Raw genomic sequence first — 24,943 nt, forward strand, 5'->3', positions numbered from 1 at the left:
CATACTTGGGCTTTTCCGAGCAGCTCAGAGATGTGAAGTGAGTTTGTGTTTATACAGGACCTCCCACCCTCACCTACGGTTAATGCGGAGCCCTAAAATGTAAGAGGCGTATGGCGATGCGGTAGAGTTAAATGTGGCCTCTGTGTTCCTCCAATCTGGCTTGCAATTGCACCATACCACCCATATGGCGTCCGCGTTTTCGGATCAAGCATAAATGGACTCTTGACCCGAGATGTATGTATTTTTTAAATTTAACTAGGCAAGTCAGTTAAGAACACATTCTTATTTACAATGACGGCCAAACCCGGACGAGGCCCTATGGGACTCCCAATCACGGCCGGATGAGATTAAGCCTGGATTCGAATCAGGGACTTCTTGCACCCGAAATGCAGTGTGCCTTAGACCGCTGCGCTACTCGGGGGCGTGCAACTATAGTTTTCACACAAAATAAAATAATGTAAAGCTATTTGGCTAGCAACTAAGCTACACAACATAAGACGTTTACAATGAAAGAGCAAGGTCTTTTTTTGCCAACAGGTTTATCATAGAAAGCATTTAGCCAGCTACATTTTCTAATGTTTTGCTTGAAGTTAATCTCTTATTTTAACTAGCTACCGGAGAAAATGTGTTGGTTAGCTAGCGAACTACATACATATCAGGAGCAATAGGGACGTCGCACGTACCTGTGTGAAACTAGCCAAAATAGTGGCGTTTGCCATTCCCTTTCAAAATAAAAATCCCCGATTTAAAAGTGATCAAACGGGTACAAATAGTGTAATCCTGCCATTTGGACTAAATCATTCTGAGCGAGGTCAGAATGTTGTTATATACATTCAACAAAGACAATGAGAAAAGTGTAAACAAAATATTACACATTTGTTGAAATCGGACTGTGGATGTATTATACTTTAGAGTTGCGTTGGGGAATATCACTTTGCCAGTGCCGTTTAAAAGATGAGGGAGGACGATTTGTTTTTTCATGAGCATGGCCTTATTTATACTACAGCATATTGGTTGACTATCATTCATATTCCATTTACCCTGTTCAATGTAACAGAGATACATTTTAGGTTCCAGACAATGACAAATGAACAGACAGTGACATTCAGTACCACCTTGCAAACTCTTGCCTGCATCTAGCTGATATAGGGTGTAATCATTAGTCCAACAGTTGCAAACAAGACTTTCTATTGGACAAATTCAGGTATGTTGATCGCTGTTTTGTTCCGTTTGCTTCAGTTTAAGAAACTTCCGTTTAAGAATCCCTTTCAACAGAATTGGTGAAATGAATACACCCCTGATCACGAGTAAACACAGTTCACTGAACTCGCATGCAGCTGTGTCTCTCTCTCTCTCTCGCCCTTGTATGTATAAATACATACACCAATGTAAATTACAAAAAATATTACAACAAAAACATTACATGTGAATACAGTTCATGGGATAAGTTGCAGTTCACACAGTTCAGCTCATGTGAGGGGGGAGGATGTTGTTGGGCAGAGTTATTTGTTTGATTAAATTGGTTGTAATGAACCCCCCTCTTTATGCGTTTCCTAAAGGGTACCGTGCAAAGATGAAGGTTGTTTCACCTCCTGAACCCAATACCAGAGAGGAGTTCTTGAAATGTGAGTAAATATCTACACACAACTATAAATACGGTTTCACTAGCCTGCCTGACCTACACACAAATGCGTGCAGGTATACAGACACATGCAAACACAATGTTTTATTTCAAAATCATTTCAGATTCCTGCCAGCTCACAAGTGAGTGCACCCGTGCACTATTCAGAGGATGAAAAGGATTTAATCTGTTAGACATCAGCTTTGCACAAGCTCCATTGACAATGAGCTGTTTGCATTGTTTGTTGAAATAAATTCTATGCAATCTGATGTAGCTCATGGAATGGATGTTTCTTTTGTAGTATATGTTTTGTTGAGTTGATGTTTAAATGGCTTCCGGTCCACAGTTATGGAGCTTTGACTTGAAGGGTTATGGCTGTTCTATTAAATGTCATTCAATCTCAAACTTACAATAAGAAAGTTCTCTCTCTCTCTATGGTTGTGACAGACCACTTATAGCCCCTCTGCTGGCCAGACCTGGTATCTGATACGTGAGTTCAGATCCAGGAAGTGAAATGTTATATGGGTTAGTGGGAGCCACTCCTAAGCCTACTCCTCAGCACAATTGGAAACGAAACTCATCTCTTTAGCTCAGTCTGCTTGCGTTTCAAAATGGCAGAAGCCATGGACTCAATCAGTTGTTCAATCTGTTTGGAGATACTGAAGGATCCAGTGACTATTCCCTGTGGACACAGCTACTGTATGGACTGTATTAAATGCTTCTGGGATCAGAAGCTTGTCTGCAGCTGCCCCCAGTGCAGACAGATCTTCCCTACAAGGCCTGTTCTGAACAAAAACACTGTCATTGCAGAATTGGTGGAAACACTGACAGAAATAAATACGAAGAAGATTCAGGAGGTGAGACTTAAGGTGAGTTCTGTACCATCACTCATTCATATATCTTTATGTACATATTCTTTATCCCTTTACACTTGTGTGTATAAGGTAGTAGATTTGTAATAGTTAGGTTAGATTACTCGTTGGTTACTACTGCATTGTCGGAACTAGAAGCACAAGCATTTCGCTACACTCGCATTAACATCTGCTAACCATGTGTATGTGACAAATACATTTGATTTGATTTATTTGATTTGAGTGTTGACAACTCACATGTAGCTTATTGAATTAGCAGATTCCTAGACTAAAGCCAATGAGGAGCCCATGCAGGGCCTCATTCAAACACCACTGAGTCCCACTGTGGGGAATAGGCTATCTGGGGTCCTGGTGTGAGCTGACTGAATGGGTGGGATGATAATAATAATAATCATTCTTTGTGCCTCTTTTTTTGTGTCTTGCATGATCTCAACAACACAGCATCACCACATTTAGATCTTAAAGGGATATATATATATATAATTTAACCGGGCAAGTCGGTTAAGAACAAATTCTTATTTACAATGACGGCCAAACCCTAACCCGGACGACGCTAGGCCAATTGTGCCAAACCCTAACCCGGACGACGCTAGGCCAATTGTGCCAAACCCTAACCCGGACGATGCTAGTCCAATTGTGCACCACCCTATGGGACTCCCAATCATGTCCGGTTGTGATACAGCCTGGAATCGAACTAGGGTCTGTAGTGACGCCTCGGGTACTGAGATGCAGTGCCATTGGCTGCTGCGCCACTTGCGATCCCCTAATAGTTCACCCTAATTATAAAATTACATGTTGATTTTCATACCCTGTAAGCAGTCTATGGACAAGGTATGACGACAATGAATGCTTGGTTTAGTTTCTCTAGCACTTTTTCCATATGCTAACGTTTTAGCATTTGTGGCACAAATCCTTTTCAAGTCATGGTACCAATATTAGCATTTTCCGCGCATTATGTTCAAATCATCTATAAGAGACTTTGTTGAGTTTCACAAACAATTTGAAATGCTTTTGGATGATTTGGACATGATGCGTGAAAAATACTTATATCGGTACCATGACTTGAATGGGATTTGTACCACAAATACTAAAACGTTAGCATTTGGAAACAGTTCCAGGGAAATAAAACAAAAGCATGGATTGCTGCCATACTGCTCACTCCAGGGTAGGAAAACCAGTGTGTCATTTTGTAATTTTGGTAAACTATCCATTCAAATGCATACACCAATGTAGATCACAAACAATATTACAACAAAAACATTACATGTGAATACAGTTCATGAGATAAGTTGCAGTTCACACAGTTCAGCTCATGTGAGGGGGGAGGATGTTGTTGGGCAGAGTTATTTGTTTGATTAAATTAGTTGTAATGAACCCCCCTCTTCTCTATGTGTTTCCTAACGGGTACCGTGCAAAGATGAAGGTTGTTTCACCTCCTGAACCCAATACCAGAGAGGAGTTCTTGAAATGTGAGTAAATATCTACACACAACTATAAATACGGTTTCACTAGCCTGCCTGACCTACACACAAATGCGTGCAGGTATACAGACACATGCAAACACAATGTTTTTTTTTCAAAATAATTTCAGATTCCTGCCAGCTCACATTGGACCCCAACACAGCTAATAGATATCTGCGTCTGTCTGAGGGGAACAGGAAGGTGACCAGGAGTGAAAATGCTGAGTCCTATCTTCACCATCCAGACAGATTTAATTTCTACTGCCAGCTGTTGTGTAAAGAAGCTTTGTCTGGAACCTGCTACTGGGAGGTAGAAAGGAGTGGGAGCAAGTGTAAAGTTGCCGTGTCTTATAAAGGGATCTGCAGGAGAGGAAATGGAGTGGATGTTAGCTTTGGACGAAATTATCAGTCCTGGACATTGGTCTGTGATCCGTCTATCTGCTCTTTCAGGCACAATAATATCAATACTGATATCCCTACCCCCTGCTCCTCCAGAGTAGGAGTGTACCTGGACCACAAGGCAGGAACTCTGTCCTTCTACAGTGTCTCTGACAAGATGACCCTCCTCCACAGAGTCCAGACCACATTCACTCAGCCCCTCTACCCTGGATTCTGGGTTGGTCCTGGTTATGGATCATCTGTGAAGATACTGACACCAATATAGTAAATTAACAAAGTTTTATCTACACTCATTGACTTTCAGTGTGTTCATAAGCATCGTAAAATCTTTTTCAGCCTGACACAATAACATGATACCTTTATGAAAACAGTAATACAATCTACAAGTGAGTGCACCCGTGCACTATTCAGAGGATGCAGTCCATTTCAATGAAAGGGATTTAATCTGTTAGACATCAGCTTTGCACAAGCTCCATTGACAATGAGCTGTTTGCATTGATTGTTGAAATAAATTCTATGCAATCTGATGTAGCTCATGGAATGGATGTTTCTTTTGTAGTATATGTTTTGTTGAGTTGATGTTTAAATGGCTTCCGGTCCACAGTTATGGAGCTTTGACTTGAAGGGTTATGGCTGTTCTATTAAATGTCATTCAATCTCAAACTTACAATAAGAAAGTTCTCTCTCTCTATGGTTGTGACAGACCTGGTATCTGATATGTGAGTTCAGATCCAGGAAGTGAAATGTTATATGGGTTAGTGGGAGCCACTCCTAAGCCTACATCTCAGCACAATTGGAAAATAAACTCATCTCTTCAGCTCAGTCTGCTTGCGTTTCAAAATGGCAGAAGCCATGGACTCAATCAGTTGATCAATCTGTTTGGAGATACTGAAGGATCCAGTGACTATTCCCTGTGGACACAGCTACTGTATGGACTGTATTAAATGCTTCTGGGATCAGAAGCTTGTCTGCAGCTGCCCCCAGTGCAGACAGATCTTCCCTCCAAGGCCTGTTCTGAACAAAAACACTGTCATTGCAGAATTGGTGGAAACACTGACAGAAATTAATACGAAGAAGATGCAGGAGGTGAGACTTAAGGTGAGTGTTGACAACTCACATGTAGCTTATTGAATTAGCAGATTCCTAGACTAAAGCCAATGAGGAGCCCATGCAGGGCCTCATTCAAACACCACTGAGTCCCACTGTGGGGAATAGGCTATCTGGGGTCCTGGTGTGAGCTGACTGAATGGGTGGGATGATAATAATAATAATCATTCTTTGTGCCTCTGTTTTTGTGTCTTGCATGATCTCAACAACACAGCATCACCACATTTAGCGCTTAAAGGGATATATATATATAAAACATTGTTCTTTACCTTCTGCTTCCTGCGCCTGACTCCGCACCCACTACGCGCTAAGTGCGTTACAACAACGAGGACCGCCGCAGTGCATCCACCTGCCTATGTGGTGTCCAATTCATTATTTTAACCATCACACACTCCCCCATGCCATCTCTCTCCCTCAGACTAAAAACATGTCGTTTGGGGTCTTAGACAGTGCCTGGGTTGCTGCTTTTCCTGGGACAAGGGTCCCTGGACGAGAAAAGGTTGAAGACTTGTAGGCTTGGCCCTAATTGATGTGCTCTCTGTCACCTGGAGCTGCATGTCAGATGGTCCAGGATCACAAGGAAAGCACAAAGGACAATGCCCAAGGACTAGTCAGCCCTTCCCCTTGAGTGGTCAAAGTGTATCTCTCTGTTACACTATTCAGAGGACTAACTATTGAATATGATAGAGTAATACTATAGTATCCATGTCTGGTATCTCTCTTAAACTTGTTCACTGAGGATAACTCTGACGCTCTCTATATGGATGTACTGTATGATCTCTGTGGTTACTTGTATTCGTATAGGGTGAACTCTGAATTACTCTATGCAAAGGGCTTGGATATCTGTACAGGGTGGACTTCTTAGGAATTATTTACATTGCTCTCATGCACTACACAAGCCTTTAGACGCTGTGACACCCTGTGCAGATTGGGCCTTGATGGTCAGGCTAGTCTGTAAACTTGGTATGTTTTGTTTGGTGAATGGGGGTTGGTTTTGGGTTGAAAGGTTACACCCTCATAAATTGAATGAAATGCCTTTGTTCTCCCTCTTATCCTGTATCCAGTCCATGGAGGAAAGTTGTATGATCAATTCTCATTTCCTAGGCTTCCAGGACTCTGGCCAAGAAGGCATCTCTTTGTTCCTGCTTTGTCATCTAAGATAACCTTAGGATCTACACTACTGTTCAAAAGTTTGTGGTCACTTAGAAATGTCCTTGTTTTTGAAAGAAAAGCACATTATTTGTCCATTCAAATTAAAAAATTAATCAAATTGATCAGAAATACTGTGTAGACTGTATTTCGAATCATACAACACGGCTCCGATGCTCGTCGGATGTGGCAGGGCTTGCAAACTATTACAGACTACAAAGGGAAGCACAGCAGCTGCCCAGTGACACGAGTATACCAGACAAGCTAAATAACTTCTATGCTCGCTTCAAGGCAAGTAACACTGAAACATGCATGAGAGCACCAACTGTTCCGGATGACTGCGTGATCACGTCTCCACAGCTGATGTGAGTAAGACCTTTAAACAGGTCAACATTCACAAGGCCGCTGGGCCAGATGGATTACCAGGACGTGTACTCAGAGCATGCCCTGACCGACTGGCAAGTGTCTTCAATGACATTTTCAACCCCTCCCTGTCTGAGTCTGTAATACCAACATGTTTCAAGCAGACCATCATAGTCCCTGTACCCAAGAACACTAAGGCAACCTGCCTAAATGACGACCGACCCATTGCACTCACGTCTGTAGCCATGAAGTGCTTTGAAAGGCTGGTCATGGCTCACATCAACACCATTATCCCAGAAACCCTAAACCGACTCTAATTTTCATACCGCACCAACAGATCCACAGATGATGCAATCTCTATTGCACTCCACACTGCCCTTTCCCACCTGGACAAAAGGAACACCTATGTGAGAATGCTATTAATTGACTGCAGCTCAGCGTTCAACACTATAGTGCCCTCAAAGCTCATCACTAAGCTAAGGACCCTGGGACTAAACAGCTCTCTCTGCAACTGGATCCTAGACTTCCAGACGGGCCGCACCCAGGTGGTAAGGGTAGGTAACAACACATCCCCCACGCTGATCCTCAACACGGGGGCCCCTCAGGGGTGCGTGCTCAGTCCCCTCCTGTACTCCCTTTCACTCATGACTGCATGGCCACAACTCCAACACCATCATTAAGTTTGCTGATGACACAACAGTGGTAGGCCTGATCACAGACAACAATGAGACAGCCTATAGGGAGGAGGTCAGAGACCTGACCATGTGGTGCAAGGACAACAACCTCTCCCTCAATGTGATCAAGACAAAGGAAATTATTGTGGACTACAGGAAAAAGAGCACCAAGCATGCCCCCATCCTCATCGACAAGGCTGTAGTGGAGCAAGTTGAGATCTTGTCCACATCAACAACAAACTAACATGGTCCAAGCACACCAAGACAGTTTTGAAGAGGGCACGACAAAACCTATTCCCCCCATTTGACATGGGTCCTCAGATCCTCAAAAGATTTTACAGCTGCACCATCGGGAGCATCCTGATGGGTTGCCTCACTGCCTGGTATGGCAACTGCTCTCGGCCTCCGACTGCAAGGCACTACAGAGGGTAGTGCGTACAACCCAATACATCACCGGGGCCAAGCTTCCTGCCATCCAGGACCTCTATACCAGGCAGTGTCAGAGGAAGGCCCTAAAAATCATCAAAGACTCCAGCCACCCTAGTCATAGACTGTTCTCTCTGCTACCGGATGGCAAGCGATACCGGAGTGCCAAGTCTAGGCCCAAGAAGCTTCTAAACAGCTTCTACCCCCAGCTTCTAACCCCTCTACCCCCAAGAATCCTGAGCAGCTAATAGTCCAGACTATTTGCACCCCCCCCACACTTCACTGCTGCTCTTCTCTGTTATTATCTAGGCATAGCCACTTTAACAACCCTTACCCGCATGTACAAAAGTATCTCAAATACCTCGACACCGGTGCCCCCGAACATTGACACATTGACTCTGTACCGGTACTCCCTGTATATAGCCCCACTATTGTTATTTACTGCTGCTCTTTAATTATTTGTTTTTCTTATCTCTTACTTATTTATTATTATATATATATTTTTAGGTATTTTCTTAAAACAGCATTGTTGGTTAAGGGCTTGAAAGTAATAATTTCACTGTATTCGGCGCATGTGACAAATAACACTTTTTTATTTGATATTGTTAATGTTGTAAATGACTATTGTAGCTGGAAATGGCAGATTTTTTATGGAATATCTACATAGGCGTACAGAGGCCCTTTATCAGCAACCATCACTCCTGTGTTCCAATGGCACATTGTGTTAGTTAATCCAAGTTTATCATTTTAAAAGGCATTTTATCAGCCAAATTTACCATTTTAATTGATCATTAGAAAACCCTTTTGCAATTATGTTAGCACAGCTGAAAACTGTTGGAATTAAAGATGCAATAAAACTGGCATTCTTTAGACTAGTTGAGTATCTGGAGCATCAGCATGTGTGGGTTTGATTGCAGGCTCAAAATGGCCAGAAACAAAGAACTTTCTTCTGAAACTCGTCAGTTTCTTCTTGTTCTGAGAAATTAAGGCTATTCCATGTGAAAAATTGCCAAGAAACTGAAGATCTCGTACAACGCTGTGTACTACTCCCTTCACAAAACAGCGCAAACTGGCCCTAACCAGAATAGAAAGAGGAGTGGGAGGCCCCGGGTGCACAACTGTGCAAGAGGACAAGTACATTAGAGTGTCTAGTTTGAGAAACAGACGTCTCACAAGTCCTCAACTGGCAGCTTCATTAAATAGTACCTGCAAAACACCAGTCTCAATGTCAACAGTGAAGAGGCGACCCCGGGATGCTTCTCCTCTGTCCAGTGTCTGTGTTCTTTTGCCCATCTTAATCTTTTATTTTTATTGGCCAGTCTGAGATATGGCTTTTTCTTTGCAACTCTGCCTAGAAGGCCAACATCCCGGAGACGCCTCTTCACTGTTGACGATGAGACTGATATTTTGCGGCAATTTATTGCTTGCCTTAATTTGACCAGACCACAGAAAGAGTAGCTACTGCCTTGGCAGCAGCTAATGGGGATCCATAATAAATACAAATACCATCACTATGCTTGACCGTTTTTATGGGGTTCTTACTGTGGAATGCAGTGTTTGGTTTTCGGCAGGCATAATGGGACACGTCTTCCAAAAGTTTACTAAAGTTTGTCAAAAAGCACCTGGAAGCACCTGGATGATCATCAAGACTCTTCGAAGAATGTTCTATGGACAGATGATTCAAAAGTATAACTTTTTGGACGACATAGGTCCCATTATGCCTGGGAAAACCAAACACTGCATTCCACATCCACAGTAAGAACATCATACCAACACTCAAGCATGGTGTTTTGGGGATGCTTTGCTGCCTCAGGACCTGGATTACTTGCCTAATTAGAAGGAACCATGAATTCTGCTCTGTATCAGAGAATTCTACGTGAGAATGTCAGGCCATCCGTCTGTGAGCTGAAGCTGAGGCGCAGCTGGGTCATCCAACAAGACAATGATCCAAAACACACAATCAAGTCTACATTAAATTTGCTAAAAAGCAACAAATTTGAAGTTTTGGAATGGCCTAGTCAAAGTCCAGACCTAATCCCAACTGAGATATTGTAGCAGGACATGAAGTGAGCAGTTCATGTTTGAAAACCCACAAATGTTGTTGAGTTACAGCAGTTCTGCATGGAAGAGTGGGACACAATTTCTCCACAGTGACTTGAGAGACTGATCAACAACTACAGGAAGCGTGTGGTTGGAGTCAATGCAGCTACTTTTTCACACAGGGGCATTGGGTGTTGCAAAACTTTAAGTTTGTAATTGTTGTGTTATTTGTTCTCTCAGGTTCCCCTTATCTAATATTAGGTTTTGGTTGAAGATCTAATAACATTATCAAAACAGTATCAAAAATGAGAAAGGGGGCAAATACTTTTTCCACAGCACTGTACGTATAACTTTTCAGAACTACACTGTATGCAGTGGTTGGATGGCTGTGAATAATTATCCAATGATTAATCATCGGGGGGCTAGGGTCAGTTTGTTATATCTGGAGTACTTCTCCTGTCCTATTCGGTGTCCTGTGTGAATCTTAGTGTGCGTTCTCTAATTCTCTCCTTCTCTCTTTCTTTCTCTCTCTCGGAGGACCTGAGCCCTAGGACCATGCCCCAGGACTACCTGACATGATGACTCCTTGCTGTCCCCAGTCCACCTGGCCGTGCTGCTGCTCCAGTTTCAACTGACCTGAGCCCTAGGACCATGCCTCAGGACTACCTGACATGATGACTCCTTGCTGTCCCCAGTCCACCTGGCCGTGCTGCTGCTCCAGTTTCAACTGTTCTGCCTTATTATTATTCGACCATGCTGGTCATTTATGAACATTTTAACATCTTGGCCATGTTCTGTTATAATCTCCACCCAGCACAGCCATAAGAGGACTGGCCACCCCACATATGCTCTCTCTAATTCTCTCTTTCTTTCTCTCTCTCGGAGGACCTGAGCCCTAGGACCATGCCCCAGGACTACCTGACATGATGACTCCTTGCTGTCCCCAGTCCACCTGACCGTGCTGCTACTCCAGTTTCAACTGTTCTGCCTTATTATTATACGACCATGCTGGTCATTTATGAACATTTGAACATCTTGGCCATGTTCTGTTATAATCTCCACCCGGCACAGCCAGAAGAGGACTGGCCACCCCACATAGCCTGGTTCCTCTCTAGGTTTCTTCCTAGGTTTTGGCCTTTCTAGGGAGTATTTCCTAGCCACCGTGCTTCTACACCTGCATTGCTTGCTGTTTGGGGTTTTAGGCTGGGTTTCTGTACAGCACTTTGAGATATCAGCTGATGTACGAAGGGCTATATAAATAAATTTGATTTGATTTGATTATTACCTGATATAAGTCTGGGAATAAAACATGGGCCTCCCATAAGCCAAGGAATTTTAAGACACATCAACCAGAAGTACTTCACTGATTTGACAGAGCATAGAAATATTTCATAATAATTCACTGTCAGCAGGACTGTACACGTCCACATTTTTTTTATTGTCATTTTGCCAAAAAATTACAATTAAGTACTTTAACATTGAGTGCACATTGACAGATTTTTTTACATAGTTTGATCAGGGATTCAAACCAGCAACCTTTTGGTTACAGGCCCAACAGTCTTAACAGCTAGGCTATCTGCCACACTGCATTTGTACAATGAAGGCTGTTATTACTGGGGAAAATTACAGGCCTCTCTCATCTTTTTAAGTGGGAGAACTTGCACAATTGGTGGCTGACTTAATACTTTTTTGCCCCACTGTATGTGGTTCAATAGTCATGGTCAGTAGTTGTGTGGTTGTGGTCATACGTTGTGTGGATATGGGAAAGGGGGATACATACCTAGTCAGTTGTACAACTGAATGCCTTCAACTGAAATGTGTCTTCCGCATTTAACCCAACCCCTCTGGTCAGTGGTTCAATGTTTGGTCAGAAGTTGTCTGGTCAAAAATTGTGTGGTTGTGGTCCTTAGATATGGTCAGAAGTTGGGTGGTTGTGTTCAGATTTTGTATTGTAGTTGTATGGTTGATCTCTGCATTGCTTGCTGTTTGGGGTTTTAGGCTGAGTTTCTGTATAGCACTTTGTGACATCGGCTGATGTAAAAAGGTGTTTATATATATATATTTTAATTATTGATTGATTGCTCAATAGTTGTGTGGTTGTGGCCAAAATTTGTGTGGTTGCAGTCAGAAGTTTATGTGGTTGAGGTCAGGAGTTGTGTGGTTGTGGACACTAGATGTGGTCAGAAGTTGTGTGGTCAGAAATTGTGTGGTTGTGGTCAATAGTTGTGTGGTTGTGGTCCTTAAATGTGGTCAGAAGTTGTATGGTTGTGCTCAATAGTTGTGTGGTTGTGGTCAAAAGTTGTGTGATGGCGGTCAGGAGTTGTGTGGTTGTGGACACTAGATGTGGTCAGAAGTTGTGCGGTTGAGGTCAGAAGTTGTGGTCAGTAGTTATGTGGTTCAGTCGTTGTGGTCAGTAGTTGTGTAGATATGGTCAGTAGTTAAATGTGTGATCAGAAGTTGTGTGGTCAGAAGTTGTGTGGTTGTGGTATGTAATTGTATGATTGTTGTCACTAGATATGGTAAGCAGTTGTGTCGTTGTTGTCAGAAGTTGTGCGGTTGTGGTATGTAATTGTGTGGTTGCGGATACTAGATGTGGTCAGAAGTTGTCGTCAGTAGTATGTGGTTCAGTAGTTGTGTGGATATAGTCAGTAGTTAAGTGGGAGATCAGAAGTTATGTGGTCAGAAGTTGTGTAATTGTGTGTTTGTGTTCACTAGATATGGTAAGCAGTTGTGTGGTTGCTGTCAGAAGTTGTGGGGTTGTGGTATGTAATTGTGTGGTTGTGGATACTAAATGTGGTCAAAAGTTATGTGGTTGTTTGTGGTGACTTTTTTCTCTCATTATTTTGGCCCTCAGTGTCAATGAGTATCCTAGCAACGGGTCCGTTTTGGAATCTCAATAATGACACAGACAGTTGTTGTTAGAAGAGAGCAGGCGATGGGTTACAAAAATGGCTGATGTTACAGATCGGTTCACACGATTTCCAATCCGATCACATATTTGAAAAGCAGAGAAGTAGGGGAAGATTTCATAACGTAGAAACATTTTCTCAACCTTGTGGCGTTTGTGGTTAAAACAGCAGTTGTTTGGGAAAAGTTGGAAGAACACGTGGTAATGCAGTTACAAAAACAGTGAGTTCCGTAGTGAATATTTTGATTCCACGTACAGATATGAATAGCAGAGAAGTAGACAAATATCCCATATGCTCTAACTTTTTGTCTAACTTGTTGCGATAGTGGTCAAAACGGACGTTGTTTGCAAGAATGTTACAGAAAATGTTGTTGATGTGGTCACATAAACTGCTGTGAATATTGATCCATATATCATTTTTTGTCCAAACGCCAGATTTCAGTAGCAGAGAAGTAGACGACGCTGGTAAGTGGTTGCAAAGTGGAATTATTAGCTGTTTCGGGTCAAAAGTTGCATGATTTCACGTAGCCACTGTCTTCTATCTCCTCATCATTATGGCCTGCAGTGTCAGTGAGTATCCTAGCAACGGTTCTGTTTTGGAATCTCAATATTGACACAGAGAGCTGTTAGCAAAGAGCAGGTAAGGGGTTATTGAGAAAACCTTAAAATGTTTCAAGACCCTCATTCACAGTTTCAATGTTTCCTCGGTCAACAATAATTACTTTTATTTCATTCATTTTGCGTGTACACACTCTAAATTTGCCTCTCCGGGCCGCATAGAATGAATTGAAATGCTCTTCTGCCCTCTCCAGTGGGGTCTTTTTTGGAATTTCATTTACATTTACATTTAAGTCATTTAGCAGACGCTCTTATCCAGAGCGACTTACAAATTGGTGCGTTCACCTTAAGACATCCAGTGGAACAGCCACTTTACAATAGTGCATCTAAATCTTTTAAGGGGGGGTGAGAAGGATTACTTTATCCTATCCTAGGTATTCCTGAAAGAGGTGGGGTTTCAGGTGTCTCCGGAAGGTGGTGATTGACTCCGCTGTCCTGGCGTCGTGAGGGAGTTTGTTCCACCATTGGGGGGCCAGAGCAGCGAACAGTTTTGACTGGGCTGCGCGGGAACTGTACTTCCTCAGTGGTAGGGAGGCGAGCAGGCCAGAGGTGGATGAACGCAGTGCCCTTGTATGGGTGTAGGGCCTGATCAGAGCCTGGAGGTACTGAGGTGCCGTTCCCCTCACAGCTCCGTAGGCAAGCACCATGGTCTTGTAGCGGATGCGAGCTTCAACTGGAAGCCAGTGGAGAGAGCGGAGGAGCGGGGTGACGTGAGAGAACTTGGGAAGGTTGAACACCAGACGGGCTGCGGCGTTCTGGATGAGTTGTAGGGGTTTAATGGCACAGGCAGGGAGCCCAGCCAACAGCGAGTTGCAGTAATCCAGACGGGAGATGACAAGTGCCTGGATTAGGACCTGCGCTGCTTCCTGTGTGAGGCAGGAATTTCATCCTCCATCATTCACTTTTAATTCTCTCAATTTACAATGACATCATTTTGGGTTTGATTGTTAAATGCAATGCCCCTTTAGACCTCCTTTAATGCTTTGAAAACACAGTCATCCATTTCAGCGTATGGACCCATTTTGCATTGAACATGTGCAAGTTTGGCATTTTAGATGCATTTAAACATTTCATTCCATTATAGGTTTTGTCCCCTTTAATTAAGTTTAAACACGCAGTATCTTTAGATCCTTTAGTTGCGTTCCATTGATGCATTGTATTTCTGCGTTAGGCCTAATATTAGACATTTGATTAGGCCACATTGTGCATTGGTGCCCAGTGTTTCCCAAACTCAAACGTCTTAATTGTTTTCACAGCGCTGTGTTTGGAATTCCATTTCCAAGTTAACATTCCAATTTTAAGCACATTTGCACTTCCATAGTATGCTTGATCAAATTGCATTGAACAGGGCAGCTCATTCATTTGCAGAGATTACTCGCGGCTGACGAATTCTAGGAGTTCAAGTCCTTCCAAGCGAGCTGTCCCTGCGGTCCGAATGAAATGATAAATAGAAAAATATCCAGAGTGTGTCCATACCAGAGCTTTCCTTCCGATAGTAATCCTTCACGGAGTCTTTTGACTTGTAGTCACCAAATACAGTAATTGCCTCAACAGCACTCTGTAGGGTAACACCATGGTGTAGCCAGAGGACAGCTAGCTTCCGTTCTTCTTTCGGTACATTGACTTCAATACAAAACCTAGGAGGATCACAGTTCTCACCCCCTTTCATAGACTTACACAGTAATTATGACAACTTCAAGAGGACGTCCTCCAACCTATCAGAGCTCTTGCAGCATGAACTGAAATGTTGTCCACTCAATCAAAGGATCAGAGAATGAATCTAGTACTGAAAGAATAAGCTAAAGCTAGCTCACACTGCAGTGCATAAAAAGTGGTGACAATAGTTGAACAGTTTTGAACAAATTAATTTATTCAAAAATGAAGGAAGAGCAAGAGAGAGAGAGATTACTAGAAATATCATTTTTGTCACCTTTCACTTACTTAGCTAGCTAATGCTTAAGCCTACTCAAAAACCCAGCTCAAACAGAGGATGCTATGTTAGCTAGCTGACTTTGACTATCCAATACTGGAACTCTTCCAAGTCAAGTTAAGCTTTTGGCTTTACTAATTAATTTCCCCCGGGGCCCGCCGGTGTAACTGCTAAACTGGTTACTGACTGTACTGCATGATTGTAGTGGGTTTGCTAACGCATTAGTTCTATTAGCTATGTTGACTATGATGTTACTAGAGCTAATATGGTGACAATGATGTAGGCTGTGTGTAGCGGTTAGTGGTTGTTACAGATCATGCATTAAAGTCCACAAGCAAAGGGAAAAAGTGAGAGGAGGAGAGCCCATAGATGCGATAAGCAATACAACAAGTTATTTGTATGTGGCTGCTATGAAAGTGAACTGTATTTACGTGTGATCAGGGGTCTATTCATTCCTCCGATTCAGTTGAAAAACATTTCTTAAACGAAAACGAACTGAACGAAACGGGGATAAACATACCTGAATTTGTCCATTAAAAACTCTTATTTGCAACTGTTGGACTAATGATTACACCCTAGATCAGCTTGATGCAGGCAAAAGTGTGCAATGCGCTATTGAATGTGTCACTGTCTGTGCATGTGTCACTGCCCGTCACCTCAACATTTTCTTTTAACCTGTGTGCACCTACGTTATAACCTTTCATTCTTAGGCTAGCAACCTAATGATGGGTATAGGGAAAATGTTTGTATCATGTAGTAGCCTAAACCTATCAATTTTACGTTGAACTGGGTGAATGGAATATTAATGACATCCAATATGCTATAATAGGAATAAGGCTCATGAAAAGAATAATCATCCTCCCTCATCTTAAACTGCACCGACTGCCACTGATGTGAAAACATGTTTAATATTATTTGGGCAAATGATTGAAAATTAAATACAGAAATATCCCATTTACATAAGTATTTACACCACTGAGTCAATACATGTTAGAATCACCTTTGGCAGTGATTACAGCTGTGAGTATTTCTGGGTAAGTCTCTAAGAGCTTTGCACACCTGGATTGTACAATATTTGACCATTATTCTTTTCAAAATTCTTCAAGCTCTGTCAAATTGGTTGTTGATCATTGGCCATAGATTTTGAAGCAGATTTAAGTCATTACTGTAACTCGCCCACTCAGGAACATTCACTGTCTTCTTGGTAAGCAGCTCCAGTGTAGATTTGGCATTGGGATTTCGGTTATTGTCCTGCTGAAAGGTGAATGAATCTTCCAGTGTCTGGTGAAAAGCAAACTGAACCAGGTTTTCCTCAAGGATTTTGCCTGTGCTTAGCTCCATTCCGTAACTTTTTTTATCCTGAAAAACTCTCCAGTCCTTAATGATTACAAACATATGAATACCATGATGCAGCCACCACTATGCCTGAAAATATGGAGTGGTACTCAGTAATGTGTTTTATTGGATTTGCCTCAAACATAAGGCTTTGTATTCAGGAAAAAAAGGTCATTCCTTTCCCACATTTTTTGCAGTTTTTCTTTACTGCCTTGTTGCTAACAGAATGCATGTTTTTGAATATTTTTATTCTGTACACGCTTCCTTTTCACTCTGTCAATTAGGTTAGTATTGTGGAGTAACTACAATGTTATTCAACTCTGTCCCATTGGCTTCATGGTGAAATTCCTATTTCAGCTTTTCATTTTAAATGAATTTGTACATATTTCGAAAAACATACACATTTAATTCAACATCTAAAAACCCTCCCACTTTAGTAGATGCTTTTTCCACTTGGAAGCGCCAGGTTCACTCAACCTTATTCATGGTTTCCACCTGCATAATGGTGAAGGAATTATGAGGGAATTAGGTCAAGGTTAGAATATGGCTTATCTGTAGATACGCCTCCACCACACCTTCATTTCTTAGATCTCCACCTCAACAAATAGCTGGTGAACAGCATGCTATTCTCATTCTTAAGTTCAAGGTCAGAATAAGCATAGTGAAAAAAGTGCATAAAAAGGAATGACGATGTATTTACACGTGCTCAATAACTCGGGTCAGAATCGTCTCCTAAGGGATTTGATAAACAAAATATCCTCATAAAGTGTGCTTTACCCTGTCAAGTAAAGTGACACAAGGTCCCCTTTGGTACCAGGGAGTATGTACCAAGGCAAAGTAGGTAATGACAAAGAAGTACTATAGAACTTTCCCTTTTCAATAATGTGCCTATACATACAGTATCTTCCCATGTGTGCCTACAAGAGACACCGCCCAGGATTTATCAGTAGTCAGATGATGTGTTTTATAAAAGTCAAGAACCATATCTTGTCCTGGTCAACCATTAACACAAAACGTCATATAGTACCCTCCATGTGCCTCTCTGTCTAACCATTAACAGTAAAATGGCCAATAGAGAGTGAACTCTCGACTTGAACCACTGTTATGTCTGCGGGGAGGCTAAATACATTGTATTCTATTACAGTGAAATTAAAATGGATTTAATTGTAATTTTTGGTCAATGTTCTACATAAAATACTCTGCAATGTCAAAGTGGCAAAAAATATTTAAAATTATTTTAAGATCAATAAAAACCAGAACACTAATATAGGTTGATTAGATAAGTATTCTCCTCCTGAGTGGAGATATTGTGGATCATGATATTCACTGTGTTATTGGTAAGAAACTCCCATGTAGATTTGGCCTTGTGTTATAGGTTATTGTCCTGCTGAAAGTTGAATTCCTCTCCCAGTGTCTGTTGTAAAGCAAACTGAAGCAAGTTTTAATCTAGGATTTGACCTGTGTTTAGCTCATTCCGTTTCTTTCCATGCTAAAAAAAACCTCCCCTTTCTTTGCCTATGTCAAGCATACCTAAACGATGATGCAGCTGCCACTATGCTTGAAAATAAGGAGGTAGTTACTCAGGAATGTGTTGTATTGGATTAGCCCCAAACATAAGGCTTTGCATTTAGGCCAAAAAAGTGTATTCCTTTGCTGTCTTTTTTTGCAGTATTACTCTACCGCCTTGTTGCATACAAGATGCATGTTTTGCAATATTTATATTCTGTACATTTTATTCTTATTTTTACTTTGTCATTTAGGCTATTATTGTGGAGTCACTACAATGCTGTCGATCCATCCTCAGTTTTCTCCCATCACAACATTTGAACTCTGCAACTGTTTTACTGGTGACATCCCTGAGCAGTTTCCATCCTGTCCTGCAGCTCAGTTCAGAAAGACGACTGCATCTTTGATATGTCTGGGTGGTTTAATACATCACCCACAGCATAATTGGGACCCGTCAAGAAACTAGGCATTTGTTGCGCATCACTACTTCACAGGAGAGGCATTTGAACGTAAAACTTTTTTATTTATTATCAAAATTAGTTTTTTTGCAGATATGCCTTCTGGAACATGTGGACTTTTATGTGCCTTAATAACAAACTTCTATGCCTTCTGTAAATATGTAAATATGAGCCTAGTTGGTTTCAAATCAAATCAAATTGTATTTGTCACGTGCGCCGACTACAACAGTTGTAGACCTTACAGTGAAATGCTTACTTACAGGCTCTAACCAATAGTGCAAAAAATGTACATACAGACACTGGTTAGTCAGGCTGATTGAGGTAGTATGTACATGTAGATATGGTTAAAGTGACTATGCATATATGATGAACAGAGAGTAGCAGTAGAGTAAAAGAGGGGTTGGCGGGTGGAGGGTGGCGGGAGCACTGGTTGGTTGGCCCAATTGAGGTAGTATGTACATGAATGTATAGTTAAAGTGACTATGCATATATGATAAACAAAGAGTAGCAGCAGCGTAAAAGCCACAAGAAAAGACAGGAACCTTCCCGCTAGCCATGATTGGCTGAGATAATGAATGGGCTGGACATGCCGAGAGATTAGTTCGGATTGGTCTGCCATGTAGCACACTTCTGTCAATAACATGAGCTGCTCAGTATGTGTAGGTAATCCTTTCTGACGCTGCTTTTTTGAAAGATATCACATAGTAGAATTGCAAATTAGTTGCTCTCCACTTTCTGGAGCACAGAATTTTTAAATCAGTCGAATGCTTGGTGGAATTAGAGTATGATAGCTAAGGAGATGGAGAAAATGATTGCGTTTGATTGCAAATAAGCAGAGGTAGTCGAAAAGAGAACACATAGAAGTCTGTTGTATAAAATTGCATCTTCAAACTAAGGGCAGCCATGACATCCGTGACAGATTGGGAGAAGCGTCCATTCATGTATACAGGTAAGATAGTCTAGCTAGCTACATTTTCAGATATAATGCGTTTCTAATTTTGTCCGAAATTTGTTCGAATTTCAAGTTAAAGCGGACTGTTAGCTAGCTAGCTAACATTACGTGTATGGTCTGTGTAGTAATATTATTTGTATCGCAGAGCCATTTGCATTGCTAGTTATAGCCTAATGTTAGCTAGCTAGCTAACATTGAAACTGGTTGGTTAGCTCCATGCAGATTCATGCAGGGTAGTAATGTTATGAGTTGGGATTATGGTTCATTGTTTAGTTAGCTAGCTACATGTCTAAACAAAAGACTCCACTATGCAAGTAACCATTTCACTACACCTTCTGTATCCTGTGCATGTGACAAATAACATTGGATTTTTATTTGATATAGTATGTTTACCAGAGATGGTAATGTGAAGAACATGACTTGCACCAAAGTCAAAGTAGGATATAACATTAGGCCAACGAGACAGTGTCCAAGTTAAGAAATTCTCCGGTAGAATGCCCTGCTTTTATTTTGTCACACTCACAACCATAAACTATTTTCTGTCATTTGCTCACCATTAAGTTGTAAATAATGATATTGTTGTGAGTTTATTTTCCTGTAATAAGGAAGACAAAAGAGCTAAAGAAAAGACGTTGTCAGCTATATGATATGGTCAACTAAATTCATTTTTAAACGGGTGGGTTTATTGTCTTTTAAAATACACTAGTTATGCTATTTAGGGCCACCAGGCTACTGATGTCACAAAGCCTGTAGCTTTTTTGTTTATACTTTTTCATAACGACAACGACAAGTTTGATGTCGGACAACAATAGACTGTTCATGATGTCACTGCGACATTGGTTGATAGATATAGTATAAACCAGCCTTTAGTCTTGAAATTTTGGGTTGTTTAGTACATGGCCTCACATGTAAATCCCTTATAGAGATGGGTGGCGCTAAGGCTTAAGAGGGTGTGAACGATGCTGAATGAGTGTCGACAAAGAAGAGCTCTCCAGTAGGTTTACCAAAACATTCAAGGCCCATTTTCTCAAAAGTGAGGTAACAAGTTTATCAACTTTCCAAGCAAAATTACCTTTTCATTGTTCCTCAACTGTATTGTATGATATACCATTTTCTATCTCTGAGTCTCTACTTTTATCCAATGTAAAAAAACACAATTTCAAATTTTTGCTAGATAAGCCCGAATCGAAGCCGGTCGGTCACAATTATGAACTTAACCATGCTTAAAGAAATATTAAATGTCTGATTTGTTATTTTTACCCATCTACAATCACTGCCCTTCTTTATAAGGCTTTCAAAAAGTTCCCTGGTCTTTGTAGTTGAATCGTTGCATGAAAATCAATATTAGACTGAGGGACCTTACAGATGTTGGTAACCCTTCATTTTACAGTCTGGTAATTACTAGATAAATACCTAGCAACAAAAAGTAAATACATAGTAACTATTTAGTCCCAAACATACTTAGTAGGAACCAAACATGTACAAACTACTTACGAAATACAAAGGTACAAAATGTAATTATATAGTAGTCCACTTTATTCCAAAATAAATGTATTAAGGACCTTATAAGTACAAGGTACGTATTATGTAAATACCTAGAAACAACATCTGATATATATATTTTTTTTTTTACCATGTACTCACCACATAAATACCTTCAAGTCAATCATCCTGACGTTGGTATTCTCTCACAATGTTTATATGTGCTTTGCATTTAGTTACCATGTACAGTGCATTTGGAAAGTGTTTAGACCCCTTCACTTTTCCACATGTTGTTACAGTACATCCTTATACTAAAATGTATTAAATTGTTTAAATCTACACACAATACCCCATAATGACATAGATAGCAAAAATAGGTTTAAAAAAAATGTTTACACATTTTTTTTAAATATCACATTTACATAAGTATTCGGGCCCTTTACTTGGTACTTTGTTGAAGCACCTTTGGCAGCAATTACAGCCTCAAGTATTATTGGGTATGACGCTACAAGCTAGGCAAACCTACAGTATATTTGGGGAGTTTCTCCCATTCTTCTCTGCAAATCCTCTCGAGCTCTGTCAGGTTGGATGGGGAGCGTCGCTGCACTGCTATTTTCAGGTCTCTACAGAGATGTTGGATCGGGTTCAAGTCCGAGACTTGTCCCGAAGACCCTCCTGCTTTGTCTTGGCTGTGTGCTTAGGGTCGTTTGTCCTATTGGAAGGTGAACCTCCACCCCAGTCTGAGGTCCTGAGCACTCTGGAGCAGGTTTTCATCAAAGATCTCTCTGTACTTTGCTCCGTTCATCTTTCCCTGACTAGTCTCCCAGACCCTGCTGCGGAAAATAATCCCCACAGCATGATGCTGCCAACACCATGCTTTACCGTAGGGGATGGTTTCATCAGACCAGAGAATCTTGTTTCTCATGGTCTGAGAGTCCTTTCGGTGCCTTTTGGCAAACTCCAAACAGGCTCTCTTGTGCTTTTTACTGAGGAGTGGCTTCTGTCTGGCCACTGTACCATAAAGGCTTCATTGGTGGAGAGCTGCAGAGATGGTTGTCCTTCTGGAAATTTCTCCCATCTCCACAGAGGAGCTCTGGAGCTCTGTCAGAGTGACCATCGGGTTCTTGGTCACCTCCCTGACAAAGGACCTTCTCCACCGATTGCTCAGTTTGGCCGGGCGGCCAGCTCTAGGAAGAGTCTTGGTGCTTCCAGACTTCCATTTAAGAAAGATGGAGTCCACTGTGTTCTTGGGGACCTTCAATGCTGCAGAAAGTTTTTGATACCCTTCGCCAGATCTGTGCCTCGACACAATCCTATCTCGGAGCTCTACGGACAATTCCTTCGACCACATGGCTGGGTATTTGCTCTGACATGCACTGTCAACTGTGGGACCTTATATAGACAGGTGTGTGCCTTTCCAAATCATGTCCAATCAATTTAATTTACCACAGGTGGAATCCACGCAAGTGGTAGAAACATCTGAAGGATGATTAATATAAACAGGATGAACCTGAGCTCATTATGGGATATTGTGTGTAGATTAATGAGGGGGGGAAATGATTTAGTCCATTGTAACATAACAAAATGTGGAAAAAGTCAAATCAAATCAAATTTATTTATTTATATAGCCCTTCGTACATCAGATGATATCTCAAAGTGCTGTACAGAAACCCAGCCTAAAACCCCAAACAGCAAACAATGCAGGTGTAAAAGCACGGTGGCTAGGAAAAACTCCCTAGAAAGGCCAAAACCTAGGAAGAAACCTAGAGAGGAACCAGGCTATGTGGGGTGGCCAGTCCTCTTCTGGCTGTGCCGGGTAGAGATTACAACAGAACATGACCAAGATGTTCAAATGTTCATAAATGACCAGCATGGTCGAATAATAATAAGGCAGAACAGTTGAAACTGGAGCAGCAGCACAGTCAGGTGGACTGGGGACAGCAAGGAGTCATCATGTCAGGTAGTCCTGGGGCACGGTCCTAGGGCTCAGGTCCTCCGAGAGAGAGAGAGAGAAAGAAAGAGAGAATTAGAGAGAGCATATGTGGGGTGGCCAGTCCTCTTCTGGCTGTGCCGGGTGGAGATTATAACAGAACGTGGCCAAGATGTTCAAATGTTCATAAATGACCAGCATGGTTGAATAATAGTAAGGCAGAACAGTTGAAACTGGAGCAGCAGCATGGCCAGGTGGACTGGGGACAGCAAGGAGTCATCATGTCAGGTAGTCCTGGGACATGGTCCTAGGGCCCAGGCCAGTTGAAACTGGAGCAGCAGCATGGCCAGGTGGACTGGGGACAGCAAGGAGTCATCATGTCAGGTAGTCCTGGGGCATGGTCCTAGGGCTCAGGTCCTCCGAGAGAGAGAAAGAAAGAGAGAAGGAGAGAATTAGAGAACGCACACTTAGATTCACACAGGACACCGAATAGGACAGGAGAAGTACTCCAGATATAACAAACTGACCCTAGCCCCCCGACACATAAACTAATGCAGCATAAATACTGGAGGCTGAGACAGGAGGGGTCAGGAGACACTGTGGCCCCATCCGAGGACACCCCGGACAGGGCCAAACAGGAAGGATATAACCCCACCCACTTTGCCAAAGCACAGCCCCCACACCACTAGAGGGATATCTTCAACCACCAACTTACCATCCTGAGACAAGGCCGAGTATAGCCCACAAAGATCTCCGCCACGGCACAACCCAAGGGGGGCGCCAACCCAGACAGGCCGACCACAACAGTGAATCAACCCACCCAGGTGACGCACCCCCAGGGACGGCATGAGAGAGCCCCAGTAAGCCAGTGACTCAGCCCCGTAACAGGGTAGAGGCAGAGAATCCCAGTGGAAAGAGGGGAATCGGCCAGGCAGAGACAGCAAGGGCGGTTCGTTGCTCCAGAGCCTTTCCGTTCACCTTCCCACTCCTGGGCCAGACTACACTCAATCATATGACCCACTGAAGAGATGAGTCTTCAGTAAAGACTTAAAGGTTGAGACCGAGTTTGCGTCTCTGACATGGGTAGGCAGACCGTTCCATAAAAATGGAGCTCTATAGGAGAAAGCCCTGCCTCCAGCTGTTTGCTTAGAAATTCTAGGGACAATTAGGAGGCCTGCGTCTTGTGACCGTAGCGTACGTGTAGGTATGTACGGCAGGACCAAATCAGAGAGATAGGTAGGAGCAAGCCCATGTAATGCTTTGTAGGTTAGCAGTAAAACCTTGAAATCAGCCCTTGCTTTGACAGGAAGCCAGTGTAGAGAGGCTAGCACTGGAGTAATATGATCAAATGTTTTGGTTCTAGTCAGGATTCTAGCAGCCGTATTCAGCACTGACTGAAGTTTATTTAGTGCTTTATCCGGGTAGCCGGAAAATAGAGCATTGCAGTAGTCTAACCTAGAAGTGACAAAAGCATGGATTAATTTTTCTGCATCATTTTTGGACAGAAAGTTTCTGATTTTTGCAATGTTACGTAGATGGAAAAAAGCTGTCCTCGAAATGGTCTTGATATGTTCTTCAAAAGAGAGATCAGGGTCCAGAGTAACGCCGAGGTCCTTCACAGTTTTATTTGAGACGACTGTACAACCATTAAGATTAATTGTCAGATTCAACAGAAGATCTCTTTGTTTCTTGGGACCTAGAACAAGCATCTCT

At 42.1% G+C, this 24,943-nt stretch overlaps 1 long non-coding RNA gene across 6 annotated transcripts; it reads left to right on the forward strand.

Moving 5' to 3' along the window:
• Positions 1 to 72: 72 nt before the first annotated feature.
• Positions 73 to 11,460, forward strand: LOC115134216 (uncharacterized). 6 transcript variants are annotated; one of them, XR_010464706.1, is made up of 5 exons: positions 73 to 234; positions 1,560 to 1,625; positions 1,747 to 2,490; positions 3,911 to 3,962; positions 4,085 to 4,879. It is a non-coding gene; the product is annotated as an uncharacterized LOC115134216 (long non-coding RNA). The 6 variants fall into 6 exon arrangements; XR_010464710.1 differs by having other exon boundaries at positions 82 to 234; positions 2,069 to 2,490; XR_010464707.1 differs by lacking the exon at positions 73 to 234 and adding an exon at positions 1,294 to 1,364.
• The last annotated feature ends 13,483 nt before the right edge of the window (positions 11,461 to 24,943 follow it).

Source organism: Oncorhynchus nerka, linkage group LG9a (assembly GCF_034236695.1).
Source record: "Oncorhynchus nerka isolate Pitt River linkage group LG9a, Oner_Uvic_2.0, whole genome shotgun sequence".
Classification (NCBI taxonomy): Eukaryota; Metazoa; Chordata; class Actinopteri; order Salmoniformes; family Salmonidae; genus Oncorhynchus; species Oncorhynchus nerka.